Source organism: Macaca nemestrina, chromosome 8 (genome assembly GCF_043159975.1).
Source record: "Macaca nemestrina isolate mMacNem1 chromosome 8, mMacNem.hap1, whole genome shotgun sequence".
In the NCBI taxonomy this organism is placed as follows: domain Eukaryota; kingdom Metazoa; phylum Chordata; class Mammalia; order Primates; family Cercopithecidae; genus Macaca; species Macaca nemestrina.
Window position 1 is genome coordinate 1,908,805 of NC_092132.1, and position 25,453 is coordinate 1,934,257.

At 50.9% G+C, this 25,453-nt stretch overlaps 1 protein-coding gene across 10 annotated transcripts in view; it reads left to right on the forward strand.

Annotated features, from left to right (window-relative positions):
- The first annotated feature begins 18,146 nt into the window (after positions 1 to 18,146).
- Positions 18,147 to 25,453, forward strand: part of LOC105488443 (DNA topoisomerase I mitochondrial) — a 65,441-nt gene continuing 58,134 nt past the window's right edge. For 4 of the 10 annotated variants that reach the window (XM_071067675.1, XM_071067669.1, XM_071067676.1 and 1 more), the window contains exons 1-4: positions 18,148 to 18,779; positions 19,273 to 19,368; positions 19,727 to 19,849; positions 21,870 to 21,940. The gene's annotated coding sequence lies outside the window, so the exon portion shown is untranslated. Of the gene's footprint in view, positions 18,780 to 19,272; positions 19,369 to 19,726; positions 19,850 to 21,869; positions 21,941 to 22,114; positions 22,192 to 22,492; positions 22,607 to 25,453 lie in introns of all 10 variants that reach the window. The other 6 variants (XM_071067671.1, XM_071067672.1, XM_071067673.1 and 3 more) reach the window with 5 other exon arrangements.

Genomic DNA, 25,453 nt, shown 5'->3' on the forward strand with positions numbered 1-25,453 from the left:
GCTTTCTGAATTTCTTTACTTCCAGAGCTTGCTTCCTGGACTGATCTGTTTTCAGAACCTACTTTCAGAACCAGCTTGCCTCCAGGACCACCTGCTTGGAGAACTGGCCTGCAACCCCAGGACTGGAAGCCTTGAGCCTGCACTGCTCCCTGCGGGGCTCACCTGGCTGTGTGTGTCCTTCCCGGCCTTCCATACTTCCCTAGGTGTCTGGTGACTTCGGAGCCCGCTCAGATTTCATGTGGGTCTCCTTAGCTCAGAACACACCCTTTGAAGGGAAGGAAGGCCAGGGCACAGATGGTAACCACGGCTCCTGTTCATCAAGTTCCTCTGAAGCCCAGGCCTTATCCATGTTGACTGCCCCACCACAGGCCCAGCCGAGCCTGGGAGCTGAGTCCTGGGCTCATTCTCGTGCCTGTGCTCCCCGCCCCGCAACAAGCACACATGAGCCTGTCATCCCCAGATCTCAATCCTGAAGGCTAAGCTCCGTGGTCTGCCGCAGCCATCTATCTGCAGCAGGCTCCTCCCACCAACAGTCTTCTTATGAGGCCCCTGCCAGTCATGCCAAACCTCCTGGCCAAGGCCTGTCCTCCACTCCTGGCCTTTTGAGACAGGGTCTCACTCTGTTGCCCAGGCTGGAGTGCAGTGGCACGATCACAGCTCACTGCAGCCTCCACCTCCCGGGCTCATGTGATCCTCCCACCTCAGCCTCCTGAGTAGCTGGGACTACAGGCTTGCACCACCACACCTGGCTAAGTTTTGTATATTTTGTAGAGACAGGATTTCGCCACGTTGCCCAGCGATTCATCTGCCTTGACCTCCCAAAGGTGCTGGGATTATAGGGATGAGCCACCACACCTGGCCTTTTTTTTTTTTTCTTTCTCCTCGCCTTTTGGGGCCTTGAAGCGTCTGCTCCCTGGGAGTCCTTCAGCTTGTCGTCCGCCTGGTGAGTTCCCACCTGTCCTTCTCACTTCTGCCTGAATCACACAGGCTACGTGAGACCTTCACCTGCCCCCTTCACCAGCAGCTCTGTGGCCCAAGTTTCCTCAAGGGCAGGGGCTCCTGGCCATCTTACCTGTGGACCTGAGCATGGGCTGATGCTTCCACAGTTCACACTGGGTGCACTTGTGTGGGGACTTCCACGGGAGTCATCTCCTTACAGGCTGCCGAGGTCCTGTACCAGCGGAGACCCAAACTCTCTTAGCAGTCTTCAGAGTCTGCTATGTGTACAGGAGGCATTACAGTATCAGCGGCCTTCAGCAAGCATGTGTGACTGAAATGGTATCCAGTTCTTACATAGTTGTTTACTCAGCAGTTTTGCAGGTTTCTTGGTTCAGCAGACAGAGGCCATTGGGAGGTTAAGAGCGGCTCTCAAATTTTGAAGGTCATAAGACTTCCCCTCCCTGCAGGGTGCTGTTTCCTGAAGGAAAATATTCAATTATTTTATTTATTTATTTATTTATTTATTTATTTATTGAGATGAAGTCGTGTTCTTGTCACCTAGGCTGGAGTGCAGTGGCGCAATCTCGGCTCACTGCAATCTCCACCTCTGGGGTTCAGTCAATTCTCATACTTCCGCCTCCTGAGTAGCTGGGATTACAGGTGTGCGCCACCACACCTGGCTAATTTTTGTATTTTTAATAGAGATGGGGTTTCTTCATGTTGACCAGGCTGGTCTTGAACTCCTGAACTACTCAAGCGATCTGCCTGCCTCGGCCTCCTAAAGTGCTGGGATTACAGGCATGAGCCACCGTGCCCGGCCACTGAAGGAAAATATTCTAAATGTGAATGTTATGCTCAGCTAAAATCAGGTTGGGGAGTACAATAAGGATATTTTCAGCTGTGGAATATATTCACAGGTTTTTCTTGCCCATTCAACCTCTTTCTCAGGAAGCCACTGGAAGATAAGCGCCAACAAAATGAGGGATTAAAGCAGCGCTCGGGTGGGGAGGAGCCCTGATTTTAGCATTTGCTGATTTCCTTGGTGTAATTACGCCCACCAAGGCCGGTTTCACGCTGATGAAGTGAAGTTAGTGGACAGGGTTGGGAAGAGGCGGCGTGCCAGCCGGCGCCGGCACACTGCTGGATTAAAGCAAGGACGGATAAGACCCAGAGACAGGAGCCAGGCATCCCACCCAGCAGTGGGGCTGCAGGAAATGTTTGCAGTGAAGGAAGTTCCCAGGAGTTGGGAGCAGCCAGGCTGGTGGGCAGCAGGTCAGAAGCCTATTCTCCAAGAAGATGAAATGGAGGGACTCCCTGATTATCTGAGCACACTGACAGACTTGGTCAGCTGCCAGCAAGCTTGGGTGGAACTAGTGAACAGCACTGTGAGATGAGGATTATATAGATACAGGTTTTAGTCCAGGGCTCTTGACTCCTAACTCCCATAACCCTCGTTACGGTCATGTGTTACAATGCTGGGGCGCTTTAGACCTCAGGAAACAGAATCTCTTTCTCTGACCTTCTGTCCTCCTTTCACCTGTCCAAGGCAGGACTCTCATCTGTGGGTCAGAAGACCCTCATTCCAGAGAAGGTTCTGCCTCGTACCTTGGAGGAAAGAATGCTACACAAAGAGGCCAAGAAAGTCTGAAAATACAGGCCTTGCTGGGTTTTTGTTCATTTAGATTAATAAACAGTTGTCAGACATGCCTATGTAATGAACCCTCCACAAAACCCCCACAGGACAGGGTTCAGGGTTTCTGGAGAGCTGAGCGTGTGGATGCTCCTGGAGGGTGGTAGACCCAGGGGGGGCATGGAGCTCCACGCCCCTTGCCCCATATCTGGAATCCCAGCACTTTGGGAGGCCGAGTCAGGAGGGTTGTTTGAGGTCACGAGTTGGGGGCTGCTGTGAGCTCTGATCATGCCACTGCACCCTCAGCCTGGGACATGAGCGAGACCCTGTGTCAAAAAACAAAAGTTGCATATTACCTAAAATGTAACTAGAAAGTAAATTAAATAAAATTTATAGAATATAACCAAAGGAAATGCTGTAACCTTAAGTGATTTTACTGCATATATACACACAAAAATTAACCAAATCAGAAGATAGTAGGAGGAGTTGGCCGGGCGCAGTGGCTCACGCCTGTAATCCCAGCACTTTGGGAGGCCAAGGCTGGCGGATCATGACATCAGGCGATCGAGACCATCCTGGCTAACATGGTGAAACCCTGTCTCTACTAAGAATTCAAAAAATTAGCTGGATATGGTGGCGGGCACCTGTAGTCCCAGCTACTCTGGAGGCAGAGGCAGGAGAATGGCGTGAACCTGGGAGGCGGAGCTTGCAGTGAGCCGAGATCACGCCACTGCACCCCAGCCTGGGTGACAGAGTGAGGCTCTGTCTCAAAAATAAAAAATAAAAAATTAAAAAAAAAAAAAAGAAAGTAGGAGTAGTAAATGACTAAAGATTAAACATTGTTATCACTCACAAAGCAAAAAAGCTGATGGTTTGGAAAAACAGAGTTGACACATCCCTGGGACGGAATAAAGAGATTGTGTCTGCTAGGGTTCGCCTCTGAGAGTTGTTTGTTTTTTCCCTAGAGGCTGGTCGCAGCCACAGGGGCCACGCCAGGCTCCTGCCACCTGTGTCTCCCCAGGGTGTGCCTTCAGCCTCTCAGTGGAGGTGAGGCCGCTCCTCCTGTGGGCTCCTTTCTGTGTTTCAGAAAGGAAAGAAAGAAGAGAAAAATTAATCAGAGAAGCAGGACGTCCCAGAAATCCCCGGAATGTGGACACACAGCCAAGCCAGGGGTGCCCCTCCAACTGCGCACGTCGCTGTCCCATACACAGTCCAGGTTTTGTTGATTGGGAAGAGAACAAGAACAGACTGGGGTTGGCCATGAGTAGTGGCTGGCCATAGGGGGAAAGCTCCAGTGCACCTCGGGGGAATAACAAAGTACAGGAACGATGTTACAGGCTTTAAGAGAGCATTATGAAAACCAACTTGATCTAAAGAAAATGGATGATTTTCTTTTTTTTTTTTTTTTTTTTTTTTTTGAGACGGAGTCTCGCTCTGTCGCCCAGGCTGGAGTGCAGTGGCCAGATCTCAGCTCACTGCAAGCTCTGCCTCCCGGGTTTACGCCATTCTCCCGCCTCAGCCTCCGAGTAGCTGGGACTACAGGCGCCCGCCACCACGCCCGGCTAGTTTTTTTGTATTTTTTAGTAGAGACGGGGTTTCACCGTGTTAGCCAGGATGGTCTCGATCTCCTGACCTCGTGATCCGCCCATCTCGGCCTCCCAAAGTGCTGGGATTACAGGCTTGAGCCACCGCACCCGGCCGAAAATGGATGATTTTCTACCAAAACATAAATGATCAAAGTTGACCTGAGAAAAGGGAGAAAACATAAGTAGACCAATAACAGTAGAATGAACTGTTGAAGGGCCCTAGGCTCGAGACGCTACTCCAACTCGTAAAGGGATGGAAATTTTCCTGTATTTTTGAGATAGAGTCTTGCTCTGTTGCCCAGGCTGGAGTGCAGTGGTGCGATCTCGGCTCACTGCAAGCTCCACTTCCTGGGTTCACGCCATTTTCCTGCCTCAGTCTCCAGAGTAGCTGGGACTACAGGCGCCCACCACCACGCCCAGCTAATTTTTTTATTTTTTTATTTTTTAATTAATTAATTAATTAATTTATTTATTTATTTTGAGATGGAGTCTCGCTCTGTTGCCCAGGCTGGAGTGCAGTGGCCGGATCTCGGCTCACTGCAAGCTCTGCCTCCCTGGTTTACACTATTCTCCTGCCTCAGCCTCCCGAGTAGCTGGGACTACAGGCGCCCGCCACCTCGCCCTGCTAGTTTTTTTGTATTTTTTAGTAGAGACGGGGTTTCACCGTGTTAGCCAGGATGGTCTCGATCTCCTGACCTCGTGATCTGCCCATCTCGGCCTCCCAAAGTGCTGGGACTATAGGCTTGAGCCACTGCACCCGGCCTAATTTTTTTGTATTTTTAGTAGAGACGGGGTTTCACTGTGTTAGCCAGGATGGTCTCGATCTCCTGACTTTGTGATCTGCCCGTCTCAGCCTCCCACAGTGCTGGGAGTACAGGCGTGAGCCACCGTGCCTGGCCTCTTTCCTTTTTTTTTTTTTTTTTGAGGCGGAGTCTCGCTCTGTCGCCCAGGCTGGAGTGCAGTGGCGCGATCTCGGCTCACTGCAAGCTCCGCCTCCCGGGTTCCCGCCATTCTCCTGCCTCAGCCTCCCGAGTAGCTGGGACTACAGGCGCCGCCACCACGCCCGGCTAATTTTTTTGTATTTTTAGTGGAGACGGGGTTTCATTGTGTTAGCCAGGATGGTCTCGATCTCCTGACCTCGTGATCCGCCCGTCTCGGCCTCCCAAAGTGCTGGGATTACAGGCTTGAGCCACCGCGCCCGGCCTTTTTTTTTTTTTTTTTAAGACAGAGTCTCTCTCCGTTGCCCAGGCTGAAGTGCAGTGGCACGATCATAGCTCACTGCAACCTCTGCCTCCTGGGCTCAAGCAGTTCTCCCAAATAGCTGGGACTACAGGAGCACACTGGCTAATTTTTTTTATTTACACGGAGTCTTGCTCTGTTGCCCAAGCTGGACTGCAGTGGCGCAATCTCGGCTCACTGCAACCTCCACCTCCCAAGTTCGAGCAATTCTCCTGCCTCAGCCTCCTGAGTAGCTGGGATTACAGGTGCCCGCCACCATGCCCGGCTAATTTTCGTATTTTTAGTAGAGATGGTTTCACCATGTTGGTCAGGCTGGTCTCGAACTTCTGACCTCAGGTGATCTACCCCTCTCAGCCTCCCAAAGTGCTGAGATTACAGGCATGAGTCACTGCGCCCTGCTAAGTCTTGTATTTTTAGTAGAGACGAGGTTTTGCCATGTTGCCCAGTCTGGTCTTGAACTCCTAGGCTCAAGGAGTCTTCCCACCTCAGCCTCCCAAAGTGATGGGATTACAGGTGTGAGCCACCACACCCGGTTTCCCATGCATCTTAGAAGCTAGAATGTGCCAAAATCTAATAAAGACAGGGTATAGAAAATGATGTGATGACTGGATGCGGTGCCTCATGCCTGTAATCCCAATGCGATCCTGTCTCTTCTAATAATAATAAAAAAATTAGCTGGGTGTGGTGGTGTGTGCTTGCGGTCCCAGCTCCTCGGGAGGCTGAGGCAGAAGGATCACTTGAGGCTAGGAGATCAAGGCTGCAATGAGCTATAATTGTGCCACTGCACTCCACCCTGGGTGACCGAGAGAGATCCTGTCTCAAAAGAAAAAAAGAGTTGTTTTTTTTTTTTTTTTGAGACAGAGTTTTGCTCTTATTGCCCAGACTGGAGTGCAGTGGCACAATCTTGGCTCACTGCAACCTCTGTCTCCCGGGTTCAAGTGATTCTCGTGCCTCTGCCTCTCTAGCAGCTGGGATTACAGGCATGGGCCACCACACCTGGTTAAGTTTTGTATTTTTAGTAGAGACGTGGTTTCACCATGTTGGCCAGGCTGGTCTCAAACTCCTGACCTCAGGTGATCCGCCCTCCTCAGCCTCCCAAAGTGTTGGGATTACAGGCGTGAGCCGCTGAACCCGGCCCGATTTTCTCCATGAACAGATGTTGCAGACCACGTTGGTGGCCCAGCCCATCCACCTCACCTCTCTGTCCTTACAGAGTCCCCTTTGGCTCATGTGATCGTCTCCTCAGTGAAGCCACATGCTCCAGGGGAGGCTGGCTAATCCTGGCCCCAGAAGGTATAGACCGGGATGCCTGGCCAGAGGGTGTTAGAGCCACGTGGGCGCCCTCACGTGTCGGAGCCTGAGTTTGCAGAAATGTCCCTCAATGGCGGGCGCACCTGCACCATCACCGGTCTGCTCCAAGGCGAGCAGGACACAGGCAGCTCCTGCGGACGTGTTAGTCCTGCTCCCCTGGCAGTGACCAATCTACACCCATGGGCTGGTGACACAGGTGGCAGGTGGGGCAGGCAGGGGTCTTCGAGGGGCTTCAGGGAGAAGTTCCTCTGCCCTCGGAGGGTCCACAGAGGGAGGCCATGTCTTCCTTCCTGGGCACTCCTGGGGCTGAGTGTGACACCAAGAACCATGCAGGCATCTTGTGACAGTGGGGGAAGCCGCAGACACCCCGAAGGCGGCAGAGAGGAAAGCACCGGGCAGCACCCCCCACGCCGGCCCCCCCACCACCACCCCGGACTTGCTCCTCTTCCTCCTCGCTTGCTGCGATAACAGATCTCCTTCCCACTTAAGTCACTTTGAGTCGGGTTTTCTGATATTTGAAGCCAAAATCACCCGGACACAATATACATTAAAATTTTGATAAAATATTAGCAAATAAAATCCAGCAGTGTGTTAAAGCATAGACCCAGCCTGACCAAACAGTTTCCACATCAGGAAATTGTTCAACAAGGAGATCTCATCCGTCTATTAAAAAAAGAAAACTCGTGCACCGATATTCACGTGGGCCCAAAACATTTGATAAATTCAACACTTCCTAATTTTTTTTTTTTTTTTTTTGGAGACGGAGTCTCGCTCTGTCGCCCAGGCTGGAGTGCAGTGGCCGGATCTCAGCTCACTGCAAGCTCCGCCTCCCAGGTCTACGCCATTCTCCTGCCTCAGCCTCCCGAGTAGCTGGGACTACAGGCGCCTGCCACCTCGCCCGGCTAGTTTTTTGTATTTTTTAGTAGAGACGGGGTTTCACTGTGTTAGCCAGGATGGTCTCGATCTCCTGACCTCGTGATCCGCCCGTCTCGGCCTCCCAAAGTGCTGGGATTACAGGCTTGAGTCACCGCGCCCGGCCAACACTTCCTAATTTTAAAAACTCCTCATAGGCCGGGCGCGGTGGCTCACGCCTGTAATCCCAGCACTTTGGGAGGCCGAGGCGGGCGGATCACAAGGTCAGGAGATCGAGACCACGGTGAAACCCCGTCTCTACTAAAAATACAAAAAATTAGCCGGGCGCGGTTGTGGGCGCCTGTAGTCCCAGCTACTTGGGAGGCTGAGGCAGGAGAATGGCGTGAACCCGGGAGGCGGAGCTTGCAGTGAGCCCAGATCGCGCCACTGCACTCCAGCCTGGGCGACAGAGCGAGACTCCGTCTCAAAAAAAAAAAAAAAAAAAAAAAAAAACTCCTCATAAAGACAAAGGATCAAACACAGATAAAGACTAACCACATGGTAAAATCTTAAAATCATTGTCATTGAGATCTAGAGTGAGATATGGATGCCTGCTACCACCTCTATTCTTCAGAAGGGTTTTGTAGCTCCTGATTAAAGAAATAACACAGAAAACCAAGGATTGGAAGAAAGGAGGCAACGTTATTTTTATATTCAGGTGACATGATTGTGTAATCTGAAATCCCAAGAAATTCAACCAAAAAACTATTAGAACTAATTAAAAAACTTGGCTGGCCGGGTGCGGTGACTCACGCCTGTAATCCCAGCACTTTGGGAGGCCGAGGCGGGTGGATCACCTGAGGTCAGGCATTCAAGACCAGCCTGGCCAACATGGTGAGACCCTGTCTCTACTAAAAATACAAAAATTAGCCGAGTGTGGTGGCACGCACCTGTAATCCCAGCTACTCGGGAGGCTGAGGCAGGAGAATCACTTGAACTCAGGTGGCGGAGGTTGCAGTGAGCTGAGATCTCGCCACTGTACTCTAGCGTGGGCCACAGAGTGAGACTCCATCTCAAAAACAAACAAAAAAAAATTCAGTAAGGTAGCTGGTTTTAAGCTAACTGCATGTTCTAGACTGAACGTCTGTGTCCCCTAAATTCGTATGTTGAAGTCCTCAAACTCAATGTGATGCTACCCAGAGATGGGGCCTTTGGGAGGCATTAGGGCCCTCTATGTGGCCATGAAGGTGGAGCTCAGCTACAGGAAGGTTAGTGCCCTCATGGGAAGAAACAACTGGCAGGTGCAGCACTCACGCCTGTCATCCCAGTGCTTTAGGAGGCTGAGGCAGGAAGACTGCTTGAGGCCAGGAGTTCAAGACCAGCCTGGGCAACACAGTGAGACTCCATCTCTACAAAAATATTTTTAAAATTAGCCAGGTGTGGTGGTGCATGCCTTAGTCCTAGCTGCTCGGGAGGCTGAGGCAGGAGGATCACTTCAGCCCAGGAGTTTGAGGCTGCAGTGAGCTGTGATTGCACCATTGCACTCCAGCCTGGGCAACAAAGCAAGCCTCTGTCAAAGAGGAAGGAGAAGGAGCAGGAGAAGGAGCAAAGAAGAAAGAAGAAGAAGGAAGAGTTTGGGTTTGGGGTCTTTTGGTTCAACCCTAAAGGTTGGATGACTTGACACAGAGTCATCCAACCTTCCTTTCTTCTGCCCTAAATTCATGTGTTGATGCCGTAGAGGAAGAAAGAGGGAGGGTGAAGAAGAAGGGAGGGAGCAGAAGAGGAAGGAGGAGGAAGAAGAAGATGATGGTGACCACAGCAAAGTGACAGATCACTTTCTCCCCGACCACCACAGGAGGACATGTCTGCAAGCCAGTGGGGGCCCTCACCAGGAACTGCATTGTCTGGCACCTTGATCTTGAACTTCTTAGCCTCCAGAACTCTGAGAAAATTTATTTCTGTTGTTTAAGCCACTCAGTCTGTGGTATTTTATTATGGCAGCCCAAGCAGACTAAGACCCTATGTAAAGATCACTTGCTTTAAAACAAAACAAAACAAAACAAAACAAAAAAACCAAAAGGCCGGGCACGGTGGCTGACGCCTGTAATCCCAGCACTTTGGGAGGCTGAGACGGGTGGATCACGAGGTCAGGAGATCGAGACCATCGTGGCTAACATGGTGAAACCTTGTCTCTATAAAAATATAAAAAATTAGCTGGACGTGGTGGTAAGTGCCTGTAGTCCCAGCTGCTCGGGAGGCTGAGGCAGGAGAATGGTGTGAACCCGGGAGGCAGAGCTTGCAGTGAACTGAGATCGCACCACTGCACTCCAGCCTGGACAACGAGTGAGACTCCATCTCAAACGAAACAAACAAACAAACAAAAAAACAGAAATAGAAATTGAGACATTTTCTTTCACAAATGTGACAAAGCTACAGGCTGTCTAAAAAGACATTACATAAGAAATGTACATTTTAAGCTCATTCTTGTTGATCAAGGCCAAGGTGGGAGGATCACTTGAGACCAGCCTGGACAACATAGCAAGATCCCCCATCTCTAAAAAGATAAAAGAACTTAGTTGGATGTAATGGCGTACACCAATAAATTCCAGCTACTCAAGAGGCTGAGGTGAGAGGATCCCTTGAGTCCAGGAGTTTGAGGCAGCAGAGAACTATGATTGTGCCACTGCACTCCAGCCTGGGTGACAAAGCAAGATCCCATCTCTAAGAAAAAAAAGGAAGATGCAAGTTGCCGGTGCCCATGGACCCACATTCTCTTGCATCGGTATTCAGAGAAAGGCAAACCAAGTAACCATGAGATACCCGTTTTAAGTCATTAGATTGTCAAAAATTTGAAAGATTGATAACATGCAGTGCTGATAAGGATGAACAAAAGCAGGCATTCCCAAGACCTGCTCGGATGGTGTGAAGAGATCAAGCCTTTTAGGAAATCAGGAAGAAGCTATTAAAATTTAAAATATGTATGCTCTTTGCTTCAGTGGCCCCACTTTTTGAAATTAAGCCTTCTAACGTAAAAGTGTCAGAATTCACAGCAAACAAAATAAAAACCTGAATATAACCCTAATGCTCTTTAACAGAGGCAGGGACAAATATATACTGGCATTTCCATGCTGTGGATATACGCAGTTATTATATATAAAAGACATACGTGCTGGCTGGGTGCAGTGGCTCATGCCGGTAATCCTGGCACTTTGGAAGACCGAGGCAGGTGGATCACTTGAGCTCAGGAGTTTGAGACTAGACCAGGCAACATGGTAAAACCCTGTCTTTACAAAAACATACAAAAATTAGCTGGGCGTGGTGGCTGGCGCCTGTAGTCCCAGCTACTCAGGAGGCTGAGGTGGAAGAATTTCTTGGGCCTGGGAGGTGGAGGTTGCGGTGAGCTGAGATTGTGCCACTGCACTCCAGCCTGGGTGACAGAGCCAGACTTTGTCTCCACAACAAACAAACAAACAAACAAAACAAAAGAAAACAAAAAAACCCCGCTATATTGAATAAAACAAACTGCAGAAAAATATGTGTGGACAAAATTCCATGTTGGTATTTTCTAAAAAAGGAAAGACACAGAAGCAAACTCACATCTGTGTGTGTTTGCAGGAGCCCAGACTGAGCGCGTCAGTTCCATCCCGCTGTTCCACCATTTCTGGCTTCCTCAGTTCACTTTGTGTGTGTGTGTGTGTGTGTGTGTGTGTGTGTTGGAGGGGGGTGGTGCTGCCTTTTTCTTTGCATGCTTCTGTATTACTGGACTTGCCACAGCAAGAATGTATCACTGCACTTAAAAAAATTTAGAGTTTCCTTTTTGTTTTTAAAAATTATTTTAGATTTGGAGGTACATGTGTGGGTTTGTTACATGTGTATTGTGCACTTCTGAAGTTAAAAAATTTAGGGGGAGGCCGGGCGCGGTGGCTCAAGCCTGTAATCCCAGCACTTTGGGAGGCCGAGACGGGCGGATCACGAGGTCAGGAGATTGAGACCATCCTGGCGAACACGGTGAAACCCCGTCTCTACTAAAAAAATATAAAAAACTAGCCGGGCGAGGTGGCAGGCGCCTGTAGTCCCAGCTACACAGGAGGCTGAGGCAGGAGAATGGCGTAAACCCGGGAGGCGGAGCTTGCAGTGAGCTGAGATCCGGCCACTGTGCTCCAGCCCCGGCGACAGAGCGAGACTCCGTCTCAAAAAAAAAAAAAAAAAAAAAAAAAATTTAGGGGGAAAAAGGAGAGGGTGGGAGGGTGAGAAAGTAGAGAAGAATCTTGGTGTAATAGGCAGGGAAACGGACAGTGGCGGGAGGGGCACGGCAGTCAGCACAGGGACCTTTTGCAAATGAGATGATAATTGCTGACGGGGCTGCTTTATGCTTGTTTTTTCTTTTTTAATTTATAAAAAAGAAAAATTGAGACAGGGTTTCACCCTGTTGTCCAGGCTGGTCTTGAACTTCTGAGCTCCAGTGATCTGCCTGCCTTAGCCTCCCAAAGTGTTGGGATTATAGGTGTAAGCCACTGTGACCGGCCCTTTTTTTTTTTTTTTTTTTTTTGAGACAGGGTCGCCCTCTGTCACCCAGGCTGGAGTGTAGTGGTGTGATCATGGCTCACTTCACTGCAGCCTCAGCCTCCCAGGCTTAGGCAATCCTCCCATCTCAGTCTCCCAAGTAGCAGGGACCGCTTGCATGCGCCACCACATCCAGCTAGTTTTTGTATTTTTTGTAGAGATGGGGTCTTGCTATGTTGCCCAGGCTGGACTCAAACTCTGGGCTCAAGCAATCGGCCCACCTTGGCCTCCCAAAGCGCTAGGATTACAGGTGTGAGCTGCTGTGCCCGGCCTGCTTTATGCTTTTATATGGACCAGTACTTTGCAAGTGTGAGCCTGGCAGGCTCTTGCTGCAACCAGGAACATGCAGATTTTCCAGATGGGCAGGAACCTGGGTTCCTTTCTGAGCCTCCACTTGTCCTGGGTGAAGACCCCAAGGTCTGGAGAGACTGACCGACTCACCCAAGGCACAATGGCTGTGAGCTGGAAGCCAGGACTCCTCACAGCACAAGCTTCTTCCATGTATGCCAGCCCATCTGCAGAGCCCGGTCAAGCTCAGGGGAATGCCACCACTGAACCAGAAAGGCAGCCAGGAGGAGGGAGTCGAGAGAGAGAAATCTGGAAAAAGCAGCTGATTCCAGAAATTTCCTGCTTGGCCTGGATTAGGCCATGTTGGGGACTGGCTGCCCCCTTGCCCAGTGGGTGCTGGGGCATTCAGGCTTGGGGTCTTCTAGGTCAGTCCTAAAAGTTGATGATTTGATGCAGATTGCTGGTACTTACTTCAACTTTCCTTCTGGTTGGAAGCCTTAATTAGCTGAGATTGCTGACACTGTTTATGCACATCAGTATTTTTTTAGAATGTGGAGCAGAAGAGGTAGGCTTTGGGGGATTGGCTAAACCCAAAGAATTTAACTGGCCGTGTATTTTGGCCACTGTTGCAGCCTATTAAGATCTTGGAGTTTGGGTTTGCACTTGTATTTAGAAGGTGCACAAACCCACACAAATTCAAGGATAAATAACTGCAAGGCCCGAAGAGAACACGCTCTCCCGCTGCTCGTCTGTGATGAATGGAGTAACAGGTACCACGGGGCGACCAGGAAGCCTTCATCAATGGTGGTAATAGCCACCGATGCATCATCCGTGGAGGCGTCATGAGGGACGGCTGGGGCAGAATCAACAGGACGTGAAAATGAATTGTTTGTAACTACAATCAACAATTTTGTGTTTGTGAGAAAGCCATTCATCATTCAGAAACCACCTTTAGTAAAAGATGCACCTGGCTTCCCAGTGAGACGGGGCCATCAATCCTTCCCCAGTCACAGGGTCAGCTCGGGGCTGCCTAAAGCCCCAGAGAACGGACATATTTATTCTTATTTGAAAATAAGAGTTGTTAAAAAAAAAAAGAGCCGCTGAGAACACTAGCTTGCCGGGAGCATGGTAGGAGGAGCCACGTGGGGACAGAGAGAGCTCCTTAAAGTCCTCATCTTCTGGGTGCCCTGCCAGGCCCTGGGTGGTGGGGCCTCCATAATTAAGGAGCACCCAGCCTGCTCTGGGACCTTCCCGGGCTGTGTGTGTTCACGTCCCTCCCGGGTGCTGAGGGGCGGTGTGCGCTTGGGGAGGGAGGGAGATGCCTGTGGTTGGCCTGCTGGCTTCTGGGGAACTGCACTTTTCTGGCAAATAAAAGGAAAAAGATATGGGGAAGGGGAACACATGATTGTCCTCTGAATGTGGCAGAGTGGCCTGGTGTGGGCTTGATTCTGGTTGCCAGTTTCATCCTTAGGACAGCGCCTTGGTGAGGGTGGCCCGGGCACAGTGCGCTGGGTCTCTGCAGTGGGCACTTACCGGCACTGATCCCGGCAGCTGGATGCACTTGTGGCATGTTTTATACAACGGAAGCCACCCATGGCCTTCTGTGGTCCAGCCTGGTGCAGAGCCCACTGCCATAGAGCAGTGAAACTGGAACGTATGTGAGGGTTGCTGGTGGGTTCCACATCGCAGTGAGAGGAAGAGGTGTGGAGGACTCAGACACGATTTTGGCCTTGGCAGCTCAGAGATGGCTGGTGTGACCAACAGATGGGGACGGTTTGGGAGGAGGAGGTTTCAGCAGGCGGAGCCTTGGGTTTGGGATGCTGGGCTGGAGCTTCTGTCACACAGCTCAGGGGAGACGACCTGAAGGCTGCCAAGTCTCAAGCTCAGGGGCCAGGCTGGAGGCCAAGGTCCACATTGTAGACATCTTTGCTATACAGTTGCTGGGGACAGAGTGCCAGGATGGTTCACGATAGTGGGCCCAAGGAGGAGGGCAGCAGAAACAGGGCCAGGTGGCCCCCAGCAGCCCAGGGAGGAGCCAGTTCCAAGGGAAGCCGTGACCAACACATGCGCCATCCTGCGCCATCGACAGCAAGACCAGGCTGCCAAGAGTGGAGGAGGCTGGTGGAGACCCTGTTGGAAGTGGTCTCAGGGAGCTTTGAGAGTGAGACCTTTTCTTTTTGAGACAGGCTGTGTCACTCTGTTGCCCAGGCTGGAGTACAGTGGTGTGATCACAGCTCTCTGCAGTCTTGAACTCCTGGGCTCAAACAATCCTCCTTCCTCAGCCTCCCAAGCAGCTGGGATTACAAGTGTGTGCTACCATGCCTGGCTTATTTTTGTATTTTTTGTAGAGACAGGGCCTCTCCATGTTGCCCAGGTTGGTCTCGAATTCCTGGGCTCAAGTGATCCACCTGCCTCGTCGAAGTGTTGAGATTACAGGCGTGAGCCACTGTGCCCAGCCAGAGAATGAGAGTGCTTTAATGGGGATCAAAGTGAGCCAGAGGAGCAAAGACAGACATAGGGAGTGGGCACACCTGAATTCTGAGGACAGGTGCAGTACTGTTTGCAGGGTCAGGGGAGGGCTGACAGGTGGCTGGCCTTTAACAGGGGGTGTGAAGAGTTCAACCACAGTAACAGGGGAGAAGATGGAGGGGAGCAGAGGTTTGGTGGGTGGCGGGCACAGGTGGGACAGACACCGTGTTGGGAGTGTGGGTGTGGGGTACCTCTGTGAATTGTCCCCAGGTGTCAGTGACACAGAAAGCAAAGCCTCTACCCAGAGTGGCCAGGGAGGGGAAGCGGACAGGACGGGCTGAGGACAGGGGCCGGGGCCCAGCCGAGGTACATAGAGGCTCAGAAGACCGAAGGCTGGGCTGGACCAGGGCTTAAAGGGAAGGAGAGGGGCAACGGCCAACCCCATGGTGGCTCGGATGAGGACTGTGTCTCGCTGAAGTATTGTGATGCACACAAGAAGAAAGTTCTTTTTTAAAAAATATTTTATTTTATTTTGAGACACAGTCTTGCAGCTGGGCATGGTGGCTCACGCCTGTAATCCCAGCACTTTGGGAGGCTGAGGCGGCAGATCACGAGGTCAGGAGATCGAGACCATCCTGGCCAGCATGGTGAAACTGAGTCTCTACTAAAATACAAAAAATTAGCTGGGTGTGGTGGCGTGTACCTGTAGTCTCAGCTACTTGGGAGACTGAGGCAGGGGAATAGCTTGAACCCAGAAGGCAGAGATTGCAGTAAGTCGAGATCGCGCCACTGCCCTCCAGCCTGGCGACAGAACGGGACTCAGGAAAAAAAAAAAAAAAAGAGAGGGAGACGGAGTCTTGTTCTGTTGGCCAGACTGGAGTGCAGTGTTGTGAGCTTGGCTCACAGCAACCTCCGCGTCCTGGGCTCAAGAGATTCTCCTGCTGCAGCCTCCCGAGTAGCTGGGATCACAGGCACCTGCAACCACACCTGGCTAATTTTTGTATTTTTAGTAGAGACAGGGTTTCACCATGTTGCCCAGGCTGGTCTCAAACTCCTGGCCTCTAGTGATCCGCCTGCCTCCGCCTCCCAAAGTGCTGGGGTTACAGGCAAGAGCCATCACACCTGGCCAAGATAAAAGTTCTTAATTACAAGGACTGTTAATCATTTGTGACCTAATCTAGATTCAGTCTGGATGGAATCTCTGACCTTGTCAGACATTTTCGGATACAATTTATAGTTTTTGAGCCTTACCCAGACAGTCAACTGATGCCAAGGCTTTAACCCCAAATCTGAGACCACCTAGGCAGAGCTACCCTCGAAAATGTAGATCATCAGGAAATAAGGATCATCTATTTACCAAGCAAAAGAGGGGGCATTATTCAGTGGAAACAAAGCCTTCTTCTCCCTGAAAACCCGTTTCTATTTTCCACATGTGACTAATTTTTAATCTCGGTGACTGAGTGGTAATGGTGTTGTCACTTATGCTGACGATGGGCTTTTTAAAAAGCATGTGATCTATGTCGCCTTCATGGTATCCTTTTTTGGCTATCGTTTCTGTGGCGTTCCTGAGTGAAATGAGTTCAGCGTCTGTGTGGCTCTAGCAACCCTGGCGCCATTGTAGAGGAGATGCCATCTGCATGCAAAGGTTCTGCAGTGCCTGCTCCACAGAAGGCTGCCTCGCCGGGCCATTACTCACCACAACAGGAAAACAGTTATCTGCCTACGTCCATTTGTTAAGAAGGCAGTAAAATGGCATCTTTAATAACCTCAAACAAATGCACTAAAACTTATCATAAAACAGCCAAGTTGTAAAGTGAAGGAGTGTTTGTAATAACCTCCTCTGTCTTCCCCAGGTGTACGTTTTCCAGGCAGTTCGCCTTCCCGTGACAGGGCTTTAGGGCCAGAAGACCCGTCCACCCAAACTGGAAGCCCTGGGCACCATACTCAATTTGCTCATTCTCATTTCCACACCCTACTAATTATCAGACACTTCCCCTCAACCTCTGCAGGCCTGTGGTTTAGGCTCCTACTGTCTCTGGCCTGACCAAGCCCTGTTTCCTCCTGCCCTGCGAGCAGTGTGCCCACTGGTGCCATCATCTCTCTGCAATGTACAGGGGATCATGCCCGCACCTGCAACTTCCTGCCTGAGGGCTTTTCTCAGTGCCTAGGATTGCTGGCCTGTGCCCGGGGACGGCTGGAAGTGCAATTGGCAGAGGTGGGGGCGGCGAGGATGGCCCCTGGAAACCAGAGCAAACCCACTCGGAACTGTGTCCTGTGCTCTCCCAGAGGCCTCCAGGAGGACTAGTCCAGGGGCCCCGGCTCTCACCTGCTCCCCAACATGTGTACTTCCCTACTCCCTTACCCGTGCTTCCTGAGTCCACTTCCCAGATAAAATACCTGCAGGAAGCGCCTGCTTTGGAGGGAGCCGTACTCCACGCTGGCCACCCGTGGCCACTCGCCGTGCCCTTGTCCACACAGCTCCCTCTCGGCCTAGTGGTCTTTGTCCATTCCGCTACTGTGGCCACATATGCTCAGTTTTCCAGACTCAGCCTCTGGGATCTCACGTCACGCCCACACCCCCTGACGTGGCGCGTCCTGCACCCCACGGGTGTGGCCTGGCGGCCCTCCTCCTCCCAAGCACTATGTTCAGGCTGAGTGGAGACTCTCGCTAGCAATGTGCAGGCTGCTAAGCAGATGCGACCCAGTGACAGCTTGCACCTCAGGCCTTGCTCCTTGAGCTCCTTGCTCCGTGGGCTTTTCTCAAAATACGATCCTCTTTATCTTCAGAATCGCAAAAGCGCTGCAGGGACTGGCGAGGTTCCACCACCTCGCGGAAGCCAACAGCACGGGCGGCCCAGGAACGCCCTCCCACCCACCTCCTGGGTGACCGTCAGCACCGCGGCCCGCGGAGCGCGCGAGCCCAGGGGCCCAACTGAGCCCCGCCACCAGATGGGACCCCGCTCTGCCTCGCGTGGCCACCGCGTGGGCCTCTCCAGCGCCCGCCCAGCCCGCCCCCTTCCCGGCGGCGGCCGCGGCGTCAAGGCCCGGCACGTGGCGTCGGCTGCGCATGCGCGGGCTCGGGGCCTTGCCGGCGTCTCCGCGCAGACCAGGGAAGCAGGGTCCGGTGGGGCGGTGGCGGAGTGGCTCGCATGGCTCCCGGAAGCGCAGCGGGGAGGTGGGAGGTGGGAGACCCGGGGAAGCAGGGTCCGGTGGGGCGGTGGCGGAGTGGCTCCGCATGGGTCCCGGAAGCGCTGCGGGGAGGTGGGACTCGGCCTGAGGGCGCGGGGCCGCCGGGAGGGAGGGGTCCGGAGGTGCCCTCAGTGGCTCTCTTCCTGTGGGTGACCCAGGTCGCGCTCTTGGTGACGACCCCCCACATCCCTTCCGCTCCGCGACTCCTCCGTGTACCTCCCCCTCCGCGCACTACGCCACCAGCGTGTCCCCTCCTCCTTCTCCTCCAGGCACCCCTCCTCCGTGTCCCCCCTCCGTGTGCTTCACCCCTCAGTGTTTCCTCCACCTCCGTGGGCCCTCCTTTGGTGTCCCCCTCCAGGCCCCCTTGTCCTCTTCCCCCTTCGTTACCCCTCCCCCCACCGCCCCTCCCCCTCGGTGTCCTCTTCCCTCGCTGCCCCACCCGCCCCCATCGCTCCCTTGGCTCCTGACTTTCCGCCTGGGCCCTGCACCTGACCAGAGGTGCTGCTCTGGCTGCCTAGGAAGAGGGTCTGGAAACAGCCGTCGCTGATGGGATCCCGCTCTGTCTTCTGCCCCAGAGTGACGACTTTGGATGCTCTTTGCCCCAGGGCCTTTCCTCATGGAGCTGGCCTTTTCCCTGCCCTTCTCTTCTGGCGCGGTGAACTGCCTCCCTTCTCCTGGATCACTTTGCTGGCGGCCGCCTTGTAACACCTCAGGTTTGCAGCTGTTTTTCTTTTTCTTTTGGTCTGACGCATTTAAAGCCATAGGTTCCCAACTAAAACCCACGAACTGGCTATTTTCAGGGGAGAGTCTATGCAGCATTCAAAATAGTCTACTTAAGGGCCAGTGCGGTGGCTCACACCTGTAATCCCAGCACTTGGGGAGGCTGAGGCAGGAGGATCATTTGAGCTCAGAGTTTGAGACCAGCCTGGGCAACATAGTGAGACCCTGTCTCTAAAAACAAAAACAAAAACAAAAACAAAAACAAAAACTTTACTTAATAGTGATTTAAAAAACGTGAACAGGATGGTATATTACACCCAGGAAGATGCTCGGGACAAGCTAATGTTAACTTTCTAGAGAGCCTGGTTGCATAGTAATGGGGTCAGGAATAAGCACCATCCCTTGGTGGTTGGAGCCGACAGAGGCTCGTGGCCGGTCACCTCTCCAGCCCTCTCAGCTGCTGCTGTGTTTTCGGTGTCACTCCAGCCACAGGTGCAGCAGTGTCCTGGGTCCAGGCTCACCTCTGTGGAACCATCCTGCTGCTCATCCCAGGGCCCCGGGGACATGTGTGCTTTCTCGCAGGTGAGGACACTCAGGTGCAGTTAGAGAGGCGATGGGAAACGGTCACGGGCCCAATTTGAAGCAGTTGCCAATAAAGTTGTTCTCAGGAAGTAGCAATACTTTTGGAAAGCAGTGGCCTTTGCATGTTTGTGACATTGGATTTTGTTGCTGGGGGTGCTTCACCTGCTTGCCCGGCTTTTGTAACAAATGGGGTGGGAGGAGCTCTCGGCTGTAGGTGGTGTCTGAACCATAGCCCAGGACAGAACGGGGGAGGAATGGGAGGGGTGTGATGTCACTGTTTTTCTGTGAAGTTTATGTTTCTTCCTGTCAAAAACATCATTTTGGCATTGGTGTTGCCGTTTCTTCTTTGGAGTTACAGGAGCATACTTCTTTGATTAAAGGAAGAGAGAGAGTACTGGGCAGATAAAGCTGGAAAATGCGAAGAAGCTCAAAGTGAAGAAGCCAAAGCAGAAAAAATCAGGGAAGATGGGGTGAAGACCAGGTTCAAACCTTTTATTTACTGCTAATGTTTCATTTTTGTTTATTTATATTATTAATTTTTTTAGAGATAGAGTCTTGCTGTGTCTCCCAGGTGGGAGTGCAGTGGTGATCATAGTTTACTATAACCTCAAACTCTTGGGCTCAAGTGATCCTCCGCCTTAGCCTCTCCAGTAGCTGAGACCACAGGCGGGTGCTACCATGCCCAGCTAATTTTTTTTTTTTTTTTGAGATGGAGTTTTGCTCTTGTCACCCAGGCTGGAGTGCAATGGTGCAATCTTGGCTAACTGCATCCTCTGCCTCCCGGTTTCTAGCGATTCTCCTGCCTCAGCCTCCTGAGTAGCCAAGACTACAGTCGTGCGCCACCACACCTGGCTAATTTTGTATTTTTAGTAGATATGGGATTTCACCACGTTGGCCAGGCTGGTCTAGAACTCCTGACCTCAGGTGATCTGCCCGCCTCAGCCTGCTAAAGTGCTAGGATTACAGGCGTGAACCACTGCGCTTGGCCTTATGTTTTTATTTTTATTTTTGAAGAAACAAGGCCTCACTATGTTGCTCTGGCTGATCTTGAACTCCTTGCCCCAAGCAGTCCCTGCCTCAGCCTCCCAAAGTGCTGGGATTACAGGCATGAATCACCACACCTGGCCTTACTGTTTCATTTTTTAAACTCACAATCTTCAATATGTTCAAATGTTGTAATCTTAATTTTTGCTTTTACTCATGAACTTTTTTTTTTTTTTTTTTGAGACAAGGTTTCACTTTATTGCCCAGGCTGGAGTGCAGTGGTGATCATAGCTCACTGCAGCCTCAACCTCTTGGGCCCAAGTGATCCTCCCACCTCAGTGTCCTGAGTAGTTGGACTACTGGTGTGCACCATCACGCTGGCTAATTCTCTTTTTTAATTTTTGTACGATGGGATCTCCCTATCTCCCTATATTGCCCACGCTAGTCTAGAACTCCTAGGCTCAAGAGATCCTCCTGCCGGCTGGGCGCGGTGGCTCAAGCCTGTAATCCCAGCACTTTGGGAGGCCGAGACGGGTGGATCACAAGGTCAGGAGATCGAGACCATCCTGGCTAACACGGTGAAACCCCATCTCTACTAAAAAATACAAAAAAAAAACTAGCCGGGCGAGATGGCGGGCGCCTGTAGTCCCAGCTACTTGGGAGGATGAGGCAGGAGAATGGCGTAAACCCCGGAGGCGGAGCTTGCAGTGAGCTGAGATTCGGCCACTGCACTCCAGCCCGGGCGACACAGCGAGACTCCGTCTCAAAAAAAAAAAAAAAAAAAAAAAAAGAGATCCTCCTGCCTTATCCTCCTAAAGTGCTGGGGTTACAAGTGTAAGCCACCATACTCAGCCTCATGAAGTTTTGTTTTTTGAGACGGAGTCTTGCTCTGTTGCCCAGGCTGGAGTGCAGTGGCATGATCTTAGCTCACTGCAAGCTCTGCCTCCCCGGTTCACACCATTCTCCTGCCTCAGTCTCCCGAGTAGCTGGGACTATAGGCGCCCGCCACCACGCCCGGCTAATTTTTTCTATTTTTGTAGTAGAGACGGGGTTTCACCATGTTAGCCAGGATGGTCTCGATCTCCTGACCTCGTGATCCACCCTCCTTGGCCTCCCAAAGTGCTGGTATTGCAGGCATGAGCCACCATGCCCGACCTTTTTTTTTTTTTGAGATGGAGTCTCACTCTGTTGCCCAGGCTGGAGTTCAGTGGCACAATCTCAGCTCACCACAACTTCTGCTTCCTGGGTTCAATCTATTCTCCTGCCTCAGCCTCCCGAGTATCTGGGACTACAGGTGCATGCCACCATGACCGGCTAGTTTTAGTATTTTTAGTAGAGATGGGGTTTCACTATGTTGGCCAGGCTGGTCTCGAACTCCTGACCTTGTGATCCACCTGCCTCTGCCTCCCATAGTGCAGGATGCCGTGGTGGGGTTCATCCTAGTGTTTTCACAGAAGTTCTGTTTATTATGACATGGAAATTTCCTCAGTGTAACCCTGTTCTCTTGTGACTTATAGCAGTGCTTGAGAGAAGAAAATAAATTCTCCGTTTCAAAAGAAAATCCAGGGCAGGACGATCCTATTGTCAGGTGAGATTTGTTCTCTTTACCCCTTTTTTTTGTAGAGTGAGGTGAAATGGGGGAGCGAGGGGATGGGGGGAGCGAGGGGATGGGGGGAGCGAGGGCACGGGGTGAGATCAGCTTTCGTCCTGGGAGCCTGGCCTTTGCAGTGGAATTGGGACCTGCTTCCTGTTCTTTTTCCAGTCTTTGTTTCCGCTTGAGCAGAGTTAGGAATCCACAGGACTGCAGAGCTGGTTGGTAACGCGAGCCGTCTCTGACAGGTGCAGTAATCTGGCTCTTGCACATTCGTGTCGGGGCCCAGGTGTAACAAGGGGGTCTGGCATCTCCCTCATGTGCCAGGGGCCCTTCCTCTTTGTTTGTTTTTGTTTTAGATAAATGATCTTGTCAGATTGTTACTGTGGTAACAATCAGTGTGACCACATCTTTTTCAAAGATTAGAACCAGAAAAAGGTTGAAAAGCATTAGGCCTGCAGTCCTCACTCACCTTTCTCTCCCTCTGCTCTCTTCTCTGCTGCTTTCTTGTGTCCGATAATCATGTAAATAGCTTTCTGTGTCCAGCAGAACAAAGAAAAAAGCCTGATGGAAAAATGGTTAGGTTTTGCTTTTGAGAAATGTGGTACATCCATGGCTTGATGGCAGGCTGTATGCATCCATTCACAGCGAGTAGAATCTAAGGTAGGATGAGTCAGTTTGAGCTAATTGTGTCGTTTTAAATAAGGTTTCCATAGATGAACTAAGCACCCGGCCTTGGAACGCGGAAGCCATTTAATGTGGTGTTTGCTCTGCGTTGTGTCAGATTGTGTTTGCTGATTTCCGGTGCCTGCCGTCTGCTGAGGAGCTAGGCCGTCCCCGGTTGTGTCTGCCACATGCCGCTTCCGCGCTGTCCTGCCATCCCGGCCGTGAGCTGGGAATGTAATCATGACTAGGCAGGCGGTGCACAGGCCATGTCTCCCAGGTTGCCGAATCTGTTCAAATGAAGGCAGAAATGGAGACTTTCATGGTGAAATATGCCAAGTGTTCAGTGTTGCTGCAACTTCACAAAATTGTGTGGCTGTTTCCTGTGCATCACTTTCCTTTTTTTCTTTTCTTTTTCTTTTTTTTTTTTTTTTTTGTCTTTTTCATTTTTTGTCACTTTTTTTTTTCTCTGTCCATAAGTGTGGTCTGACCACACAGCAGCCCTGGACTCGCTCTGGACCCGTTCTCGTTCTGGGAACTTTGCCCAATTCTCAGATGATTCGTTGCTCAGATAAACTTTGTTAAATTTAATTTGTCTAAAGTTTTTATTTTAATGTTCCCATTCTCCGTTCCCCCAGCCCCTGGCAACCACTAATCTACTTTCTATCCATGGATTTGCTTATTCTGGCTGTTTCCTGTAAACAGAATCCTACAGTATTTTTCCTTTTGTGCCTGGCTTCTTTTATGTCAAGTGTTTCCAAGATCCATCCACACTGTACTGTGTTAACACTTCATTCCCCTGCACAGCTGGAAACACCGTGCTGCGTGTGTATCTGGGCTTCGTTGATCCCTTTGTCTGTTGATGTACATTTGGGTTGTTCCTACCGTTGGGCTATTGTGAATGATGCTGCTACAAGTATTTCTTTATAAGTATTTGTCTGAATACCTCTTTGCAGTGCTTTCGGGTACATAACTAGAAGTGGAATTTCTGGCTCCTGTGGTCATTTCATGTTGAATTTATTGAACAACCAACAGACTTTTTTTTTGAGATGGAATCTTTCTCTGTCGCCCAGGCTGGAGTGCAGTGGCGCGATCTCGGCTCACTGCAACCTCTGCCTCCTGGATTCAAGCGATCCTCCTGCCTCAGCCTCCCAAGTAACTGGGATTACAGGCACCCACCACCACGCCTGGCTAATTTTTGTATTTTTAGTAGAGACAGGGTTTCACCATGTTGGCCAGGCTTGTCTCGAACTCCTGACCTCAAGTGATCCCAAAGTGTTGGGACAGGCATGAGCCACCGTGCCCGGCCCCAACAACCTTTCTTAAAGCAGCATTACCATTTTACATTCCCAGCAGCATTGTACAAGGAGTCCAGTTTCTACACATTCTTGCCAACACTTATTTTCTTTTTCATTATGGCCATTCTGGTGGATGCAAAGTGGTAACTCACTGTAACTCCCTGTGGATTTGATTTGCATTTCCCTAGTGATTAGTGATACTAAGCATCTTTTCATGTGTTTATTGGCCATTTGTATCTCATCTTTGGAGAAATGTTTGTTTACACTATTTGCCTTTTTTTTTTTTTTTTTTTTAAAGAGACAGGGTCTCGCTTTCTTGCCCAGGCTGGAGTGCACTGACACCATCATAGCTTGCTGCAGCCTCGAACTCCTGGGCTCAAGCCGCCCTCCCACTTCAGCCTCCTGAGTAGCTGGGAATACAGGTGTGCGTCACCACACCTAGCTAATTTTTTTTTTTTTTTTTTTTTGAGACGGAGTCTCACTGTGTCTCCCAGGCTGGAGCGCAGTGGCGTGATCTCGGCTCACTGCAAGCTCCGCCTCCCGGGTTCACGCCATTCTCCCGCCTCAGCCTCCCAAGTAGCTGAGACTACAGGCGCCCGCCACCACGCCCGGCTAGTTTTTTGTATTTTTAGTAGAGACGGGGTTTCACCATGTTAGCCAGGATAGTCTCGATCTCCTGACCTCGTGATCCACCCGCCTCGGCCTCCCAAAGTGCTGGGATTACAGGCTTGAGCCACCGCGCCCGGCCTAATTTTTAAATTTTTTGGAGAGATGGGGTCTCCCCATCTTGCCCAGGCTCATCTCAAACTTGTGGGTTCAAGTGATCCGCCCACTTTGGTTTCTCGAAGTGCTGAGATTACATGTGCAAGCCACCCCACCTGGCCCTTTACCTGGTTTTGGTTGGATTATTTATTTTTTATTGTTGAGTTGTAGAAGATTTTTTGCATATTCCAGACACCAGACCCTTATCTGTGGATTGTCTTTTGCTTTCTTGATGGTGTCTTTTGAAGTACAAAAGTTTTCGGTTGATCTCTTTTACCTGAGTTCAATGTGTGTGTTTTATCTTGGGTTGTTTGTGCTTTGCGTGTGGGTGTTTTTAAAAACCATTATCTGCCTATGATCCCAGCACTTTGGGAGGCTGAGGCAGGAGGATCACTTGAGGCCGAGAGATTGAGAGCAGGCTGGGCATTGATGTGAAACTGCGACTCGACGAAAGATTTAAAAATCAGCTGGGCACTGTGGTGAACACATGTAGTCCCAGCTGTGGTGAGCTGAGGTGGAAGGATTGCTGGAGCCCAGGAGTTCGAGGCTGCAGTGAACTGTGATTGTGCCACTTTACTGCAGCCTGTGTGACAGAGTGAGACCCAGCCTAAACCAACCAACCAACCCAAAAACCGTGATCTAATTCAGGGTCATAAAGATTTGTACCTATGTTTTTTTCTAAGAGTTTTATAGCTTTGGCTCTTACATTTAGGTTCTTGATCCACTTTGAGTTAACGTTTGCATTTGATGTGAGGAAGAGGTCTAACTTCATTCTGTGCATGTGGAT